This window comes from Mesocricetus auratus, unplaced genomic scaffold (genome assembly GCF_017639785.1).
Source record: "Mesocricetus auratus isolate SY011 unplaced genomic scaffold, BCM_Maur_2.0 Super-Scaffold_100009, whole genome shotgun sequence".
Classification (NCBI taxonomy): Eukaryota; Metazoa; Chordata; class Mammalia; order Rodentia; family Cricetidae; genus Mesocricetus; species Mesocricetus auratus.
This window is the reverse complement of record NW_024429193.1, coordinates 49,009,171-49,030,427: the sequence shown is the minus strand read 5'-3', so window position 1 is coordinate 49,030,427 and position 21,257 is coordinate 49,009,171. Positions and strand designations below refer to the sequence as shown.

The window sequence follows — 21,257 nt, the reverse complement described above, 5'->3', positions numbered from 1 at the left end:
TAAATTATGGCATATCCATAAACAGAATATTACCTAGTCATTTAAAAAAAGTGATTTAAAAGTACTGATATACAAAATCTAAAATTTATATTAAATAAAAATGTCCCCAGAAGTATAAATAGGAAACTAGTAACAGTAACTGCCTCTGAAATGAGCTCTATAATAGATTATAGGAAGGGATTGGTACCCTACAGTCCTCTTCAGGGACCCCCATGATCTTAAAAGTCCCACTAGGCCCTACGTCTTAAAATTTTTCACTGCCTTCTAGTAGCAGCACCACAAAGAGTCCCAAGCTTTTACTACATGGGTCTTTGGGAAGCATTCTAGATCCAAAGTGTAACAGGAAGTATTTTAAATTTCTGTTGCTATGCATCAAATTACAACAGATTTGAAATAATATGTATTTATTATCTCACCTTATCTGTTGGTTAGAAATCCAAGCACAGCTTTTTGCTCAGCACTCTGTTTTGTTTAGGGTTCTGCAAGGTGACAAGGTTTTGCTGGATTCTTCTTTTTAAAATCTTTTTGAGTCAGGATCTCATGTATCCCAGATGGGCCTTGAACTTTCAATGTAGCAGATTTGAACTAAATAAATACTTTATTGTAGTGTGTGTGTGTGTGTGTGTGTGTGTGTGTGCGTGCGTGTGCGTGTGTGTGTGTGTGTGTGTGTGTGTGTGTGTGTGTTCATGTGAATGCAGATGCCTGCAGAGGCCAGAAGAGGGCCTCAGATTCCCTAAAGCTTGAGTTATAGGTGACTGTGAACTACCTAACGTGGGGGTTGGAAACCAGAGTGATTTTAGCTGTTGAGCCATCTCTCCAGCCACATGACTGGAGCTTTTGATCCTTCTGCTTCTACCTCCTGAGTGCTGGGAATGCAGACTTGTGTCACATGTCCAAGTTGATGTGTTGTTGGGGATTGAGCCCAGGGCTAATGGAATAGGCAAGTACTTTACCAACTGATTTGCATTCTCAGTCCTATGGCTACAGTCTTTATGATGCTCAGCATCTACTTGTTCACATGGCTCTTAACAAAATTTAGTTCTTGTAGTTGCAAGACTGAGGTCTTGTTTTCTGTCATCTGGGGCCTGTTGTTAACTTCTAAAGGTCATCTGCTTTCCCTGTATTGTGTCTGTTTCACAACTTACTTTCTCAAGGCCAACAAGAAAATTTCCTTAACACTCAATTCAGCAGCACATATACTAAAATTTGAACAATATAGAGAAGATTAGCATGGCCCCTGTACAAAGATGACTCTCAAATTTGTGAAGCATTTCATATTTAAAAAAAGAAAGAAAGAAAATTTACTTCTGTAGTTCTTCAAGACAAAGTCTTACATTAGGTGATATAATATCTCACAGCATAACATGGAATGTTAATCACATGGCTACCATTACTATTTTTTTTTTTTTGGTTTTTCAAGACAGGGTTTCTCTGTGGCTTTGGAGGCTGTCCTGGAACTCACTTTGTAGACCAGGCTGGCCTCGAACTCACAGGGATCTGCCTGCCTCTGCCTCCCAAGTGCTGGGATTAAAGGCGTGTGCCACCAATGCCCGGCTCATTACTATTTTCTATTGTTAGACAAAAATCACTGATTCTACCTGTACTCAATGGAACAAAGAGATGGTACACCCAAGGTCATCCTTGGGTGTATCTGACAGATGAAGTCAACTATGTCAAACTTGCACAGTCAGGATTGTCCATGAGCCTATACTAATAGTTAAAGTTCCTGGGACTTGTTCTCATACTTTAGTTTTTCTTTTATTTCCTTTTTTGTTTTCTTTTCTTGGCAGAGTATTACTATGTTTCCTTGTCTTATTTAGGGTTACTGTTGTTGTGATGAAACACTACGATCAAAAGCAACTTGGGGTGAAAAGGTTTATTTTGCTTACACTTCCAGATAACAGTCCATCACTGGGGGAAGTCAGGGCAGGAACTCAAACAGGGCAGAAAACTGGAGAAATGAGCTATACAAAGGCCATGGGGGAATGCTGCTTATTGGTTTGTTCCTCATGGTTTGTTCAACCTGCTTTCTTATAGAATCTGGGGCTACCAGTCCAGAAATGGCACCACCCACAATGGCTGGGCCTTCCCTCATCAATCACTAGTTAAGAAAATTCTCTATAGGGTAGCCTACAGACCAATCTCATGGAGGCATTTTCTCATTTGGGATTCCTTTCTCTCAGATGACTCTATCCTGTGTCAAGTGGACATAAAATTAGTCAGCACACTCCATGACTGGCCTTGAACTTATGACACTTCTTGTCTTCTGAGTGCAAGGCTGAAAGGTATGCATCACCACAGTTGGTCAGAATTTCTGACTCAGTAAGTCTGAGGTAGGACTAAGGAATCTCTTCGTCAGCAAATAGTTTCTATTTCAGATGCACCTGAGGAAACAGTCACCCCTAGAATTGTTAAAATGTAAGGTTAACAAATTAAAGTAAAGCCATTGATAATATAAAAAGTAGTTTTAACTACAGTTCTACCACTTACAAGATATAAAACATTGACAAGACACTTAACCTCCCTGAAAAAGTTTGCAAATGAAGATGGCCTGCCTGGATTCATTACTCCATATAAATGACATCTTGGGCAAGAAATATGCCTGCAATTCAAAAATATGCCAAATTCCATCTAACAATCTAGAGTCTAGATTCTAAACTCTCAAAAATAATCCTATAACAACAAAATATAAACACAAAGAAGAAACACAAATGTTTCTCATCCCTGACAGAGACCAGGCAGAGAAATAAAGGGTCAAGAATGACACAGAGGAGGCGGGCATTGGTGGCGCACTCAGGAGGCAGAGACAGGCGGATCTCTGTGAGTTCGAAGCCAGCCTGTCTACAGAGTGAGTTCCAGGACAGCCTCCAAAACAATACAGAGAAACCCTGTCTTGAAGAAAAAAAACCAAAAAACAAACCAAAAAAAGGAATGACACAGAGGAGGTGAATATAATGAGCAATTAAAGACTGGATCAGCATGTCACTTATATTACATGCCGAGAAGATAAATGTCTCTCAGAGAACACAATAAACTTAAAGACTGAATCAGAAAAGAAATATAGTTACCCATTACATACAAGAAAAATAATTAAAACCCAACTTTTCTAAAAGTAGAGACTAATTTGATAAGAGTTTCCTGAGTTCTCTAATGGAAATATCAAAACATGGTATCAAATAAAAGAGATTTTACAACCATGAGCATGAATTGTGAAAACATGTATTGGACAAAGAATGGTGATATTAAAGACGTGCACAGATCTCAGAAAAAGAAAAATAAAGCTGCATTTGAATTCCTTGGCACTTCATTAACAAGCAAGTGTTTATTTTTAAAAGAGAAAATGGGTAAAAATTAAATCACAAATGAAAAAGATGAGCAAACTTTGAATGAGCAATCATTTTAGTCATTTTTATGGTCAGTCAGTGTTATCGTCTTTCTCCCTGGAGCTTCACAGGGAGCCGCAGGAAGGAGCTCATCTGAGGCACCACTGCCAATACTCACCAGAAGCTGCAGAAGCCCTCTCCTCGAAAGCTCAGCAGAAGGCTTCTCAGGGTGGTTCTTCTTGGCATGGTATTAGAAGTGCCTGTAATAACTATGTGAAAAAGACATAAAAAATATAAGGGTAAGAAGTAGTAATGCACTGGAAATGATGATAGGCCTAAATGTTCCAAGAAAAGCATCCTCTAAACTGCCATAAATAATGAATGAGTTCGGCAAAGACTCAAGCCAAAGAAAACCCACACAGAAGCATTGTTTCTGTCAGTGAAAATAGCTGCTTATTAATAAGAGCATAAAAAGAGAGATTCCATTCATAGCCATGAACCAAAAATAAGTTACTTGAGGATTTGCCTTGAGACACAAGATTTACTCAAGAAAATAAGTAAACCATAGCAGGAAAAGTAAAGGAGGATATGAATAGGAGGAGTGATAGCACCAGGTCACTATTGGAAAAACAGCAGCAAATATGGAGGTGACAGTGTTTCAGAGTTACTAGTTGAATGGAAAACAGTTTAAGGCTTACACAATGATTATAGAAGCTGGATAATGATGACCAATCTTAGAGAACAGGAAAAATAGGACTCTACCATAGGATTTAAAATAATTAAAACTGACAAATGAACCCACACTTATCAAAATAATCAGTTTCTAAATAGGGGGAGGGGTCAGCTTAATCTTTCTATTTAGGATAACCCTTTAAAACATTACTTTTGAGATTATAATGTAATTACAAAATTTCTCCCTTCTCTTCCATCCAAACCCCTCCTTGTTCTTCAAATCCATGGCCTCTTTTTCACCAATCACATGTATATATTTATATGTGTATACATATATTCCTAAATATAACCTGTTCAGTCTGTATAATGTTATTTGTGTACACTTTTTCAGGGTTGACCATTTAGTATTGGATGACCAATTGGTGTGCCGTTCCCCAGGGAAGACTATTTCTACAGCTTCCAGCTTTCCTCAGTTGCCTATAGTTCTTTGAGTAGGGTTGAGCCTCTTGGGCTTTTCTCCATAAAAATTGCTATGCTAATTAGCATCATCCTTGTTCAGTTCATGTTGGCAGTCATGTTGGTGAGACTTTATGGATGCAGCTTCCAGTATTATTAGGAGACACAATGTCACAGAAAACTCCCTGATCCTCTGGCTATTACACTCTTTTGCCTCCTCTTTCACAGTGTTCCATGAGCCTTAGATGTGGGATTATTTGTAGATTATTTAGGATAGCCTTTTAAGTTTAATAGAACCAACACCAAATTCTGTTCTTCCTACAGACAGCTCCGTCCCAGTAGAACCACTACTGTGGCAAACTGCTATGGCTTGCTTACCCCTAACAAGGTCCTTTGCGTTGGTGACTATGCATGCTCTTAGTGCAGTGGTGCTGAGTTGAGAGATCTTGAAGTGGTGGGACCTTCATCATTGTATCTGCCGTCTTTTAGGGAGTGGTAAAGGTCATTACTCTGTGATCACTTTCAAAGGAGACATTCTTGTGAAAGCCCAAGTCTCGCTTGAAGTGGCTCTCTGGCTTCCTGTTTGCCAGTGGGATCATTTGGACATACACATTCCTGCTATTGCCATCCTCATGATATGCTACAGCTGAAAGGGCCCTTGCTGGAACTGTGCTGATGGAGGTGACTATGTCCTTGAACCTCCAAAACGGTGAGTTAAATAAACTTTTTAGAAAGTTAAGTTGAGGTATTTTATTATTACTGACATAAAACTGGCTGATACAACCACATTTCCAATAAATGACCTGGCCAAAACTAATGGAGCTATCCTTGATTTTCTTCCTTTGACTTTCTGCTATAAGGGCTATAGATCAAAAACCTACCACTTTGCACTACTCTGTCCTAAGCTGTCATAGCCTCTTGCCCACACCAGTCAGGGTCTTCTAGACGATCTTCCTGTCTCTATCTTTGATCTCCTATGTTTTTTCGCCTCACCATAACCAGAGTGACTCTGGTAAGCTCTTATGTCAGATACTACCTTTCTTTTGTGCGAAACTTCTAAGGGCTTCCACCCCCTCTGGTAAACACGTTTCTTTCCTGTTGTATGGCCTCTTCTCATTCATCCCTCCATGGTGGCCTCCAATGTGTTAGATGTCTTTCTGATTTTGGAACTTCACACTCCTGAATACTTGTTTTCTCTAGTGGAGTCTTTTTTCTCCCAGATGTTTGTATGCTTCCTGTGCCCCTCCTTCAGGTCTTGTGCAGATGTCACCTCAGTGAAATCCTCCTTCACTTCCACAGGAGAGTTCTACTTTCCACTTCTTTGCTAGCTCTGATCACTATTTCATATTTTATTTGCTGTTTACTCACCCACCTATAACCTATTTTTAGCTCTCTCCTACTAGCAAGCTATTTCTATGAGGCTGTGTGTTTTGTTTACAGCTTATATTTAGTGCCTAGAATAGTGCCTGGCACCTTAAGGGATTTGATACATACTTGTTGACTAGTAGTTGAATGCAATAGACCAAAACCTCATCTAGCTCAGCTGTTGTACTTTCTAAACTGACTTTACAACTAACCAGAAGCAGCAGATATTGTGGAAAGATTTTGCAACTTGCTACTTGTTTTGTGAATAATGTTATAGCAGAAATGTAGTTTATACCTTAAAACTATGGTTCTCAACCTCCCTAATGCTGTGACCCTTTAATACAATTCCTCATGCTGTGGTGACCCCCAACCATAAAATAATTCCATTCCTCCTTTATAACTATAATTTTGCTTCTGTTATAAACCATAATATAAATATCTGATGTGTGACCCTTAAAGGGGTTGTGAACCACAAGTTAAGAACTGCTGCCTTTGAGCAATACATCATATCATGTTTAATAATACAGTTCAAAAGGTGGCTCAGAGTAAAACATATGCAGATATGTATACAGTGTTCTACCTACATCTATGCCTGCAGGCCAGAAGAGAGCACCAGATTTCACTATGAATGGTTGTGAGCTACCATGTGGCTGCTGGGAATTGAACTCATGACCTCTGGAAGAGCAGTAAGTGCTCTTAACCACTGAGCCATCTCTCTAGCCCCAGGTACAGCTTTTAATATGCCAGAATTTTTAAAAATGAAAAAATAAAATAGGAACATCTCATGTTTGAAGGATTCATAATATTTTTAAATGACCAATATTAAAAATTTATATGGCATGTATGTATGAAATTTTCAAAGAACTGTATAAAATATATTAAAAACAAATACAATATATGTAGATTATTGTGTAATTTACAGATGATATAGTCAACAAAAGAAATAGAGACTATGTGAAATATATAACTGCTAGATTCCACTCCATAAATTGCCAAGAGAGGCAAATAATTTATTCTTCAATAAGGAGGAAAACCATAATCACATGAAAAAGCATACAGCTTGAAAATAATTCATATTAAAATGCTGTTGAGAAGCCAGCAACATGGCTTAGCAGATGAAGACTCCTGCTACCGAGCCTGAAAACATGAATTTCTTCTCTGGGACCCACATGGTGGAAGGAAAGAACAGATCCCTGAAAGTTGTCCTCTGATATCCACACATGCACCCACCTGCACATGCAAGTAAATAAACAAATGTTAAAAAAAGCAACCTGCCCCAAAACAAACCACCATTGGGGAGTGATTTTAGAACTATCAAGCCAATAGAAAACAAAATAAAAATGATAAACCTCACATTGGCAGAGGCTGTGGACCTTCAAAACAAACAAAAAGTCATAAAAATGTTCTATCTTCTGGACTTAATTAATGTAAAGAAACTTCTCTACAAGGAAGTAAATAAACCAAAAGTTAAGTCAACAAAGCATCAATCTATTTTATGCCATGTAGAACAGTGAAGAGTTGGAAATGACGAAACTTCCAAGTAATAGAGGAATTTTTAAGCAAAATTTATTTTAAAAACATGGACCTTTCAAAGTAACATATGGGGACTTTTTAACCTGAGGGAATGTGAATGTCAACATAGTAAAGCTTCTGTATGTCGAGCTAAAATGTTATCTTCCTGTAACAAAGCCAAAAGAGGTCACCCTTGGGATATATCAATATTTGGGAGAATACACTATTCAGAACTTATTTTGCAAGACTAAAAAATTACCTTATATTGGCTCATAACCATTTTCTAGACTGAGAGTTCTAAGAAAACCCTAGGTGAGGCTTGAGGCTTTGAAATCAGGGTTTAATTTAACCTAAAAGATGTAACTAACTCTGACTGGTGGATTCCCTTGTCCTTCAAGAAGGAGAAGGCACAGGCAATGCTTAGACAGACAGGACTAAAACATCAGAGGCCTAGACTGATAGCTGGGAAACCAGCATAGGACTGTTCTAGACCCCCTGAACGAGGATGTCAGTTTGGAGGTCTGGGCAATCTATGGGGCCTCTGGTGAGTAGATCAATATTTATCACTAATACATGAATGGACTTTGGGAGCCCATTCCACATAGAGGGATATTCTCTCAGCGGGGGGAGGTTCTAGACCCTGCTCCAAATGATATGACAGACTTTGAAGATCCCCCATGGAAGGCCTCACCCTCCTTGGGGAGCAGAAAGGGGATGGGATAGGGGATAGGTGGGGGGCAGGGGAGGAGGTGAGGGAGAGGGAACTGGGATTGGCATGTAAAATAAGCTTGTTTTTAATTTAAAATTTAAAAGGGGGGAAGCCATCAGAGGCTATATCCAGCCTCATCAGAGACTGGTGTTGACTGAGAAGGAAGCAAGAAAGAGGTAGTGCTAGGGATCATTCAGCTGAGTAAGTGTCCTGAGAGTAACGGGGTATCAGGCATCAGAAATTATGGACTCCAGAATAGCTGTCCAGTGGGAAATTCTGTGCAGGTGTGACCTCAGACCTCTCTTCATAGAGGATAGGATGTGTGAAGATCCTAGTGAGACCATGGTAAGTTGAAGAGCAGCTGTGATTTATTTGCCCTACTGTCTGTTGCTTTTCTATTGCTATGCTTAGTTTTAGGTGCTATGTCTAAGGCAACTTATAGAAGAGTTTATTGGGGCTTACAGTTTTATAGGCTGAGTCTGTGACCATTTACTGGGGAGCATGGCAGCAGGCAGGCAGGCATGGTGCTGGAGTAGTAAGTGGGAGCTTACATATTTATCAGCATGTAGAAGGAAGAGAGACAACTTGGAGTAGGATAGGCTTTTTAAACATCAAAGCCCATCCCTGTGACACACCTCCTTCAGCAAGGCCACACCTCCCAATCCTTCCCAAATAGTTCCATCAGCTGGGAACCAAGCATTCAAGTATATGGGCCTATGGGGGTCATTATCATTCAAACCACCACATCCATCCATATTCCAGATGCTTGGGAGGACAAGATGTATTGCTCATGTATGTGCCCAAATGCTTGGATTTACTCTACCACTCATCAACTGTATAACCTCAACCAAGTCAGTTAGTCTTGCTATGACTCAGTTTCCCTTCAGGAACAGCTTAGGTCAACACTATTACCTATTTTATCATGTTTCTAGGAGGATAAGATGCCTAGAAATCCTGTTACCTTTGAGCTCCTATCATTATTACACACTCAGCAGAGTGCCCAGGAAACACATCTTGAATGATTCAGAAAATGTTAGATCAGATATATCAGGAATTTATAACTGAGTATTACTGAAACAGTTGAGGTTTTATTCAAACTCTAAACTTGGGAGAAGAGAAAAGGAGGGCCTTTAAGACATTCATACTGGAGATGCTGGAGTGCATCCTGAGCCTGTAAGTATTTCATGATTGCCTGGCCTGGCCAGTGTCTCCCTTTGCCAGAAGTCTGACAATGGTCCCTGTCAGGGACACTTCCTCTTGAATTGGTTCTAGTGAAGCAGGACCGTTCTCAAATAGAGTCATGAGATCATTAGGTACTGGTCCATGGGGAGGGAGATTCAGAAATACATTCAAGAATTTAGGAAGTGGCTAGAGCTTTTTGTCCCCTTCCCAGGCTTGCCCACTGGCTGAGGGTGGGTAGTGTCAAAATTAAACCCTGATGTGCTTGCATTTTTCCTGGGAACAACTGGAAACTTGGCTGTCTGGGTGGTGGATGGGCTAGCAAATGTACAGACTGAGTGAAGGGGCCTGAAGGGGAGTGAGAAGTGTCTCCTGGGCATTTTTAGGAAGCTCTGCTGTATAGTGCTCTTTGTAACTTCCTCTTCCATGTTCCCAAGCGAGTTTCATTAAAGACTGCCATTTATTTTAAGATCTCTTTTGGAAGTCAGATTCAGATTTGTTTGGAATGTTGTGCTATGTGGAATGTTATAATCCTCAATGCAGACACAGTAGTAATCAATGGACATAGGGTTGTTTATTTACTTAATAACCTAAAATTTTTATTTTGTGTGTATGAGTGTTTTGACTGCATGTGTGTAAGCACACTCTGTGTGTGCCTAGTGCCTGAAGAAGCCAGAAGAGGGTACCATATCCCCTGGAACTTTATTGTTAGCATGGGGGCGGGCAATGAATGTGTGTATGTGTGTCATGGCTCTTGTGTAGAAAGAGGTCAGAAGACAACTTTGTGGAGTTTATTCTCTCTTTCCATAAGTTCCTGGAATGGTCACTATGCTTATATGACAAGCATTTTTTACCTGTTGAGCATCACACTTGCTTCTTCTATAATAATAATTTCGTAAATGCTCTCCTGCATTGAGGGGCCACAATAAGAGATGGGGATATAGATGGTTAAGGTACAGCCCCGCCCTCATGTTGCTCATAGTGTACTGGAGACACAGGCAAATACATACAGAAAAGGGAATTCCATGTACAGTGATCACTATGGTAGAATAAAGGCCATAAAATAGTCTAGGTCCTAGTCCCTGGAGCCTGGGAATGATATCATACCTGTGGACAATGGACTTTATAAAGGGGAGATTTGATCTCAGAGAGAAAATGATGTGATTAAAGACAAAATAATTGGAATGGTGTACGTTGAAGATGGTGGAAGAGGCCTCACAACCAAGAATTCTGTAGGCTTCTAGAAATGATAACAGACAAAGAAACATTCTCCCAACAGCCTCCATAGAGTAACAGTCCCTAGACACCTTGATTTTTCCCAGTGAGGCTTCTGGCTCCCAGAACTATAGTATTGTTAAGCCATGAATTATGTAATACTTTGTTACAGCAGCCATAATGAAGAAGGCCATAGAATGGAATGGGTGCTCCAGCAAGCACACTGTAGACAGCTGTCAGGGGGGAATTCAGAGAGTGATGACTTTAACTCTTTCACTAAAAGAGGCTGTCTGCCGAAGGGAACTGAAACTGTGCAAGTTCATGCATGCATGTTCATTGAGCCAACATTTTTGAACATCTGTTCTAAATTAGGTCCTGCATTAGGTTTACTAGGATTTGAAAACAATGAAGGCAGAGTTCATGTCTTCAAGGAACTGACTGTCAAGTTGGGAGACTTGTCATAAAACTCCTGATGTACTGGTCATTGTCATACTGGTCCAGTTAAACTCTCTGGGCTCAAGTCCATCTATGTCAATCATAAAAATAGGTGGTTCACTGGATGTTATGAGGACCAAGAGATAAAATACATGGGAAATGGTTTTATAACGGTAAAGATTTATAAAAGCAAATGGTATTATATAAATTAGGTATGAGGAAAAAATAAGACTTGCATCTAAAAAGCTTCAAGGCACACAAGAAAGTGATAACATAAGATCCCTGGGGAGTAACAGAAGTGACAGATGAGAGCAGCTTCAGCCAGGGTCATCGGGACTGCTTCCTAAAGCCATGATTTATCAGGCTGAAGGGAGGTATGAGCAAGTGGAGAGAGCCTGAGGAAGGGCAAGAGAGAGATATATCATCAAGGAAATGTGAGTGTGATTCAATGGGAAACAGGACCCATGGGAAACTGCCTGCCACTGTCATGGGTGACCTTGAGCCCCCGGGAGATGAGCAATAGCATCTGCTGGTATGACGTGGTATAAAGGCTGGCATCTTCATTCTTACCCCCAAATTTACCTTGACTTCCCAGTTTCTACCATGCCCCCTCCTCCAAAGTGTGCCCTGGCTGTGCTACTCCCGGCAGCTATCTTTAACACCAGGCTGGAATTAATAACTGAACTTTAGCTTCCGTCCCCTAAACATCCTGCTCTACTCAAAAAGATAGTTTATTTGTTATTGTTGTTTTCATGAGGAAATTATTCATTGTCATGTGAAAGATGAAGAGAATAGTTGTTGGGAAGACAGGACTATCATTTTGAGCTGCAAAGTCAAATGCTGTTTAAACTATGTTCTATTTGACCTCTGCTAATATTGCCATATCATGTTACATTATGTTGAGAAGTTGCTGGAGAATGTTTTTACTGGAACTAAAAGGCTCTGTTAAGATTTTGGTTCCTGGTTTAAAAAAATAAAGAGGGAAATATTTGATCTGAAAGTTGTATTCTCCTTCTCCAAATCCTAGGAGGTCACTGAGTATCTTCTTTGTACCAGGGGCTGGGTCACGGGCGGCCTCTGTGCATAGTCCAGAGTGCTGAGGGTTCAGGTGAAGTTCTTTCACCTTGGAATTTGAACTTGTAAATTAAAGGTTATGAATTTTAGGGAAAATTGTAAACCCCACTTTAAAGGCAGTGTTTAAATGAATCCACCAGACCCAAGATAAATGATAAATAGATGTTTATTAGGGAAGGACTTACACATAACCGCCATGGTCTTCCTGCTCCAGAAGATGCAGTCTCCGCCCTTTTTGATACTCTCCGCAACCCAAGAGAGCATGGGCCAGCCCCTCCTCATTATACCTTACAGTGGGTCACATCTGCACCTGAGACCACGCTCAAAGTGTGTGGCCACCACTACAAGTTCACTGGCAAGATGAGATGCCTCCTGTTTGCAATTTTTCCTGATCATTGGCTAGAAGTCAGTTTCCTCATCCTCCTCACATCCCTTTCCAGCTCCTCCACTGCCTCCTGTTTCCTCCTTCTCTTCTGATTCCTTCCATCCTCCCTTCTTTCATCATTCTTCCCCATTTCCCCTTCCATACGCTTCTCTATGCTAGGGGTGATCTTTTATTTTGTATTTCCAAGAACAGTTAAAATTTCAAATACTTTTCCTTCCATTTTCATATTAAATTGTACAAGAAATGCAAATATTTTGATAAACAAGCAACAGTTTTGAAATATTTTTGTGTTCTCTGGGTAATATAAACAGCAAGTACTTACATAGCACCATCCACACTCCCTCCCATTTAAAGGTGGATGAGGAAACAGGTACAACATGAGGTTAAGTGACTTGAAGTCCCTTTAGTCAGATTGTAGCACAGGTTTTGATTCAAAAGATATGGTCCTCAAAATTAGCCATCATCTCTCTCCTCAAATACACATGAATTCTTTCTGAAAACTGTGCCCATGTCTGTTTCACACTGATGGATAGAAACAGTTATGGTCATATGTCCATGCAATGCTTCTTTGGCTCATCTCCTACATGGAAGCCCAGTATGTAATCATGGACTAGTTTATTAGCTTAGAGAAGCATAAGCGGATAAGAACAGAAAGACAGCTCATAATTATTATAACTAACATTAAGTAAAATTGTACATAATTATGGCATTCACTATATGAAAAACACTAATATACTAATACAATAAGGAAATACAAAAGTTGACATTAATTCCTTCTGAATGGTGGATTTAAGATTTTCTTTTACTAGGCTAGGAATATAGTCCAGTAGAAGGAAGCCTCTGTAGCACATACACATAAGGTCCCAGGTTTGAACCTCAGGACTGAGAAAAAAAGAAAGAAAGAAGAAATAAAGAGAACGATTAATTTTTTAATTGATGTTTTTCTTTGTGTTCCTATTCTATACACCTGTAAACAGATTGTGTTAACTTTAGAGACAAAATGAAACATCCCTTTAAAGAATCTTCCAAGGTGGAAACTGGTTGATGGAAGGGTATTCCTAAGGAATCTGAGGTTCCCTTCAAGGCTGAATTGAGTGGAATTTGTGAACCAGACTTTGTTGCTGCTTGAATGGTGTGTAAGTGGTGACATGCCTTTAAAGATGCTTTTGGGTAGGGAACAAAAGTCTCTTTCCTGAGTACAGTTCCAAGAATTCTTGAACTTTGGAGGAAGTGGTCCCAGGAAAGATTATTTATGACCTTAAAGCTGAATCTTTCCTTGATCAGTAATTGGTACATCCTGTATGTAGGGCATCAATCTAGGTTAACTTAGAGCATGAAGGAGATAAAGGTTGAAATCAGAAATGGACATCTCAATGCTTCTTCTCTGCAGGTCAAAGCAGAATGCTGAGTGAGCCTGCTGTCCTGATAGAGCAGTGGTTCTCAACCTTCCTAATGGTGAGACCCTTCAATATTGAAGTTCCTCATGTTGTGGTGATCCCAATCATAAAGTTATATTCATTGCTACTTCATAACTATAATTTTGCTGCTGTTATGAATGGTAAATATCTGTGTTTTCCAATGATCTTAGGTGAGCCCTGAAAGGTTGTTTGACCTTTAAAGGGTTAGGACTCACAAGTTGACTGCTGTGGTAGCCTGTTGTAGGCTGCTGCACTGGGCTGGCTCTTCTGGAGGAGCAGCTCCTAATTGCCCCAGGTCCTTGCTGCTGGAAGGTTGATGTTTCTGACTGTGTGTGATGCCTCGTGATAAATTATTTGAAGGAGAATCTGGAGCAGCAAGACTGAGCTTTCTGAAAAGTCAAGCCCTTAAGCCATTCTCCTGCCCTTTCTTATTTTATATTTTGCATGCGTGTGTGTATGCGTGTGTGTGTGTGTGTGTGTATGTTTGCATATTTGTAGGCATGTGAACATGAAGATGTACATACATGTATGTGGAAGCCCCAGGTTTATGTTGAGAATTTTTCTCAATTGCTTTCTACCTTTTTCATTTAAGAAGGATTTCTCAGTTGAACCTAGAGTTTGATTATGGCTAGTATGACTATGTAGCTTCCTCAGGGATCTCCCATTTTTGCTTTACAAACTGGGATCTCAGGTGGGTCTCCACACTGATCTAGCATTTATGTGGTTTCTAATGATTTGCACTACAGTCCTCACACTTGTGAGGTGAACATTTTAGCCACTGAGCCATTTCCCCAGTCCTCTTCTGTTTTTTTCTGATGAATTGTCTCCACTCCTACTAGGCCATTGTGACCAGCATTTTTCTATGACCAAAATGACCATTCAGAGGAATCAAACAACCAGAAATTGACTAGCAATTCTTTCTATTGTTGCACTGCTTAGTATGCTTAAATATTACCTCAAGGTCACATTTTGTGGTCCTGTAGATGACTTCAGAAAACTCACAACTGCATTCACAGAAATAGAAATTTTACAAAATATCTTTGATGATTATGAAAGTAATGTAAATGTGTTATTGCAAGTTGGAAAACACGGAAAGAATGAAGAAAAAAATCACCCATAATTCTAAATCTTGGTAATTGTCTCTACTAAGACAATTGTTTTTCCTTGAGATTGTAGTTTCTTCTAATCTTTTTTCTGTGTGTATTTTTAAAACTAAGATGGGGTCTCACTATGTGGTCCTGCTTGACCTGGAACTATCCAGGTCAATTTTTGTACAAATATCAACCCTCTTGCCTTAGCTCCTCAAGTGCTGGGATTATAGGTGTGAACTATCATGCCCCGCTTCTATGTGTAAATACACAGTACATGTGTGTGTGTGTGCACGCGCACGTGTGCATGTGGAAGTCCAGGCAACTTTGTGGAGCTTGCTGCCTTCTTCCATTTTCACATGGGTTTCTGGGATCAAACTCGTGTTACCAATTGCAGCAAGTGCTTTTAATAACTGAGCCTTCTCACCAGCCCCTTATGCATTGTAAGGATTTCATCCTTCATGTCACTTAGTATTCTTTGAAAACTCTGATCAGTCATGACATCATAAAATTCCCATGCAATGATGAACCAGTTTTATATAACAATTCTCTCGGCATCAGACATTTAAGCTATTTCTTAGTTAGAAAGATTTAAACATCGTGGGGAGGGGAAGTCCTCATATACCCCAGACCAGAGGACAAACAGTATCTATGAAATGTTCTGGTAAGAAAAATGAATATGGCCGGGCGGTGGTGGCGCACGCCTTTAATCCCAGCACTCGGGAGGCAGAGGCAGGCGGATCTCTGTGAGTTCGAGGCCGGGCTGGACTGACAGCCTCCAAAACAATGCAGAGAAACCCTGTCTCGTAAAAACCAAAAAAAAAAAAAGAAAAGAAAAAAAGAAAAATGAATATGAATATGCTCCAGTCTTTAAATCTAATATCCAATTAGTATAATAGGAAATGCAGAATGCAGATAAACATGTTAATGATACTGGGGAGCTGCAGACTCTTGGAGACTCTACAAAAGAAATAGAATATATTTTTTGTTTTACTTTGTTTGGCAAATACACTATCAGGGACAAAGAAATGAATAAAACTTTTGAATGAAAAGACATTTGAGAGACTCCAGTCAGTTGTGGCATATGAATAATATTTGGGCTCACCTTAAACTCAATGTTTTCAAGAAACTGAAATACTTAGAAATTTGGTTATTACATGGATGTATTGTTAGTCTCTTTAAAAGTAATAAGAGCATTGTGCGCATGCTTTTCTAGGTGAATATCTTTTAAAGGCAAATACCAAACGTTTCATTTGAATGGATGTATACAGGATCTGATTCAAAATATAATTTGATAAGACTTAGGGGCTTGTTCATGGGAGAGGGCTCCCTCATGACTGGCCACAAACTGAAGACAAGTAGTGTGTACATGACGGTTTATTTTGTTCTCTCTTTACTTTGCTATAGGTTTGATGTTTTCCATAATTGAAAGTTAGAAAAAGGATGAAACAAAAAGGAAGTTAGTATCTCTAGGGCTAGATTTTGATGTGCGCTGTGGGAAAAGATCCCTGAATAAGACAGAACTCATCTTAGTCTCAGCTCTCACAGTTACTAATGTCCCTGGGCTGCTTAACCTCTGAACCTCAGTCTTCATCCACTTCTCTCTTTCTTTTCTGGTGTGTGCCTGCACGAGCGTGTGTGCGTGTCTGTGTGTGTGCGCACGCGTGTGTGTCTGCGCATGTGTGCTTGCATGTAGGGTAACTAGAAGAGGATATTGAATGTCATTCTCTGTCATTTTGCCTTGTTTCCAGGGTCTCTCATTGAAACTGGTCTTTGGTGTTTTAGCTAGACAGTCTCATCAGCAAGCCCCAGCTATCCTTCACTCTGCTTCCCGTAGTGCCAGACGTTTTGCATGTGTGCTGGGGACCCAAACCCAGGTCCTCATGCTTGTGTAGTAAGCACTCTAACCCACTAGGCCATCTCCCTGTTGCCCCATGTCCTCACATGGTTATAAAATCCCACACAGTTGCCTCAAGAAGGAAACACAATGCTATCTGGAAAAGTACTAGGGAAACTGAAGGAACTTGGGTATTTTAGGGCATGCATGGAGGATGTGGTGAGGTGAGACAAACATACGCACCCTACCTCCTCCCCTAGTGGTTGTCCCCATCCCCTCCCTCCCTATCCTGGAACTCACTTTGTAGACCAGGGTGGCTTTGAACTCTGAGCTCCACCTGCCTTTGCACCACCACACCTGGCTGGCCTCTCAGCTTCTACAGATTGCTAGAGAGTGAAGTTTTCACATAAAACTACTCTACCACATACGTTCCTTGGTCATTTCTTTCATTTTATATTTATGAGTTGTTTTACTTAATGGTTACCATTAGGTCTCAAGAAATCCATATATCCAGAAATGAACTCAAGCTGAATTTCTGGCAGTTACTATTAGCACTTTACAACAATCCAGTTCAGTTCAAATTCATACCCATTGCATTTTGCTAATATACAAAAACTTTGCTCTCGTGTAGGCCCTTTTCCCCAGGATTTTCTTTTTAAGTTAAATAAGAAAATTTTATAATGTATTTTACGTTTACCCCTGTTGTAACCCTTACTGACTCCTTTATCTTTTCATGTGGCTTTAATATACTATTTAGTGTATTTTCATTTGCTCCTGTAAGACTCCCTTGGTATTTCTTATAGACCAGACTGTCTTAGTTATAAACTCTCTCAATTTTTGAGAATGTCTTAATCTGTTCAGTTTGAAAGCCAATTTTCTGGGCATGGAGTTCTTGGTTGACAGGTTTTTTTTTTACTCCTTTCAGAATTCCAAATATGCTATCTCACTATCTTCCAGCCTCTGTGGTTTAAGAAAATCAACATTAATCTTATCGAGGATTTTGGCACTGCATGAGTCTTTTTCTTTTGTTAGGAGTCTGTCTTTCTAAAGTTATGGTGTTTCTAGGTCTGGATCTCTTTGAGTTTATCCTCCTTTGAGTATGCTGAGCGTGTATGTGGAGACACAAATCTTTATTCATATTGAGCAAGTTTTCAAATATTTAAAAATACTGTTTTCTGTCCTTTCTCTCCTGTCCTTTGAGTCCCATCATGACGGTGTTGGGATTCTGGGCCATATTCCACTGGTCTTGTGGCTTTGTTCGGTTTTTTTGCCATTCATTATTTCTGTTCTTCAGATTGACTCACTGATTCTTTCTTCTGGCTGTCCAACTGCTGTTTGCCCTAGGGCAAAATTTTTATTTTAATTGTTGTGCTCTTTTTCAATCCCATAATTTTTTAAAATTCTTATCCTTATTGATAGTCTTTATTTGGCAAGACACAATACTCATATTTTCCTTTAGTCATTTAGACATGTTTTCCTTTAGTCTTTGAACACATTTGAAGTGTTGATTTAAAGTTTTGTTTAGTAAGACCATACCCACTTCCTTGGAGCCAGTTTCAAATGTTTGCTTTTGCTCCTGTGTGTAGGAATGCTGTATTACATTTTTATGTGTCTTGCCTCTTTTTTTGCTGTTGAAAATTAGAGTTCCCTCCTTTTTTACATTTATTATGTGTGTGCACACAGACATTCATGTGCCAAAGTGCTAATAGGAAGGTCAGAGAACAGCATCTATGAATTGGTTCTCTGTCCCAACATGTGGGTGCTCCAGGGATGGAAGTAAGATCCCCAGGCCTGGAAACAATGCCTTTACCCATTAAGCCATCTCACCAGCCTCCAAACCAGACACTTAATATAATGAAGGAAATCAAGGTTTGTTATTATTGCTGTTATATAAAATGCTCTAATCATAGCACAGGACTTGAGCTAACAGTCTTCAGGCCCAAAGTTCTTCAGAGAGAATTTCCTGTGTGTTGTTTGGAATTCATCTCAGGAAAGCGAATGGTTTGAAATCCCAGTACATTTTGATAATGATACACTTTAAGGGCTCCCAAATACCAAAAGCTCTGCTCCTACTCCAGGCCTTGGAAAATTGAAACAAATTTCTAGCCTCTTAGTACAAGGAAGATAACAATCAGATAAAAGAAGAATGATGGCAAAACTTGCTGCAAGCTGGAGTGATCAGTGCCCAGATGTTATCTGGGATAATAATTAGCTAGAAGTATAAGAGGTGCCTGTGGTAGATAAGGAGAAAATATATTGTTCACAAAAGCTCCAAATGAAGCCAGGTCAAGAGAGATCTCTCTCAGGAAATGGCATACCACCTAGGAGACTCCTATTCTTTTCCTGGTGAATTTAGGGTTGGCAGTAAGGAAAAAGAGAGCAAGCGTCTGTCGTAGGTTCCTCCTGCCATTTCCAGAATGTACAATTCATCTCAGGGGAACAGAAAGACAACAATAAGGCCCTGGGGACCCTCCAACCCTACCAAACTATCCGTATGCTTTCCATTTGTGCAAGAAGCACCCGTGAAATGGCCACTTATGTACAATGTTGTGACAAGAGTGCTGGCTTTGCCGCTTAACCACTGTGGTGAGTTGACTGAGTTATTAAGATTCTCTGAGTCTTGGTTTCTATATTTATCAAAGAGGATATTAGCATTTGGCTTACATGACTGTAGTAGGGGATGTGATTTCGTTTTGTTGGGTGTGAGCCTAACCTTTAATGGCTGAGCCATCTCTCCAGCCCATGGGATTGCGTTTTTATAGAGTGCGCCACACATACCTGGTAATTAGTAAGTACTTTTCTGGTTCATCTTGTTGGCAGCCTTGGAAAAGGAGGAAGAATAAACCACTTCCTCACTGCATGTAACCTTTCTCTACAGACTTCTCCATCTTCATCTTCCTGAGAGCCTGGCTTATTATAAGTTGTCATAGCACCTATATCTTCCTACCTCCCTTTATATTTGATGACTAGAGACTTAGCTGCATGACTTCTTGATTAATCCCTGTCTCTTGGAGTGACTTTTAAAAGATACATACATTTTAAAAACTCTTTTTTTTTTTGAGACAGGGTTTCTTTGTGTAGCTTTGTACATCAGGCTGGCCTCAAACTCACAGAGATCCACCTGCCTCTGCCTCCTGAGTGCTGGGATTTAAAGGTGTGCACCACCACCGCCCAGTCAAAACTCTTTTTATATATACCTAAATTTTTAAATTACGTGTGTGTGTGTGTGTGTGTGTGTGTGTGTGTGTGTGTAAGACAGAGAGAGAACATGTGTGGAGGTTCAAGGACAACATGCAGGATTTGGCTCCCAGGAATCTAACACAGACAGTCAGGTTTTGCAGAAAGTGCCTTTAGCTAGTGAACCATCTCACTAACCCCCATCTTAGCTTTTTTTATATTTCAATTTTTCCCTTAAAAGGAATAAGTTGTGTGTAGATGGATTAAATGCTTTGCAGGCAAGAAAAGCTGATAGAAGCAACTTGTTCATCACTGTCCACTTGGCCTTACCCCCCTCCCCTCTTGTTACTGCCAGCAAGGATGCTTGAGGGTGGTCTTTTCTACAGTATCTGGTTTCCTTAAGCTTTGTCTGCTGCATCCTTCTCTGTGCTTTTTCCTTCAGCTCAGCAGCCTTCTGCTCAGGAGGCTGCCTGTCACCCGAGGCAGAGCTCTCCCACATCGTCCATCTCTTCACAGCAGTGTCACCAATAGCTGGGCTGGGATGTTCTTTTATTTCAGGGTTGGACTCAGAACAGAAAAAGGGTAGGGAGGAGGCTCCTCGAATACATTGGAATACCTTTTCTTTTTGCAGTCCGGAGTCCAAACCCAGGGCCTTGTGTGTGCTAGGCAGGCACTTTGCCACTGACCTACATACAACCTTAGCCCTCCCATGTAGGAGGAATATAGGTCCCCAATCTCCCCTCCCTTCCTCTCTTCCTCCCTCCTTCATCTTTCTTTCCTGTTGCTCTTCAATGTTTTGAACTCACTAATGTAGCATGTGTTGGTCTTGAACTTGTGATCCTCCTGACTCAGTTCCCCAGGTGCTGGGATTATAGACATGTATCACCATGCCCAGAGACAAGTTTTCACATCTCTTTCTCAATGGCCTTGGCTATTGAGATTTTACCTATCTTTAGAGGACACGGCTTGCCCTTTGGTGTTCCTTCTTGCACTCCCCTTGGCAGCTTTGCATTGTGACAGTTGGCCCCTGCTTTCTAGGCTTTATTGCCTCTTCATTGAGGAGCATGGGCCCAGTCTTCACTTGCAGCACCGCCCCCAGGGAACTCAGTGCACTGCAGTGACTGTCATCCATAGCCTCTTCTGACTTCCAGCTACTACTCAATGGAGCAGAGCGTCTGGGCTCCAGACAGAGTCATGGGGGTCAGCCTGTGGGATTCTCTGTGGTCTGTGGCATCTGAGTGAGGACAGCCAGCCATTCTATGTTCAGTAGCTGGCATGAGCTACTCTGCTTCCTCAGCAGTTCCAGCATCCAGGACAGCAGAGTCTGGTCACCCCCTACCCCCAAGAACGTGGAAAGGAAAACCCAAGGGACAAATGTGCTCTACTGGCACAGGGGCTGCCCTCTGGACACA

General features: G+C 40.5%; 1 long non-coding RNA gene and 1 other non-coding gene across 2 annotated transcripts in view; both read left to right on the top strand.

The window, feature by feature from the left end:
• Positions 1 to 21,257, top strand: part of LOC110342136 — a 59,311-nt gene that overhangs the window by 21,999 nt on the left and 16,055 nt on the right. The gene's annotated exons all lie outside the window — the stretch shown is intronic.
• LOC121142559 lies at positions 1,176 to 1,282 on the top strand. Its single transcript, XR_005879593.1, has one exon. It is a non-coding gene; the product is annotated as a U6 spliceosomal RNA (small nuclear RNA).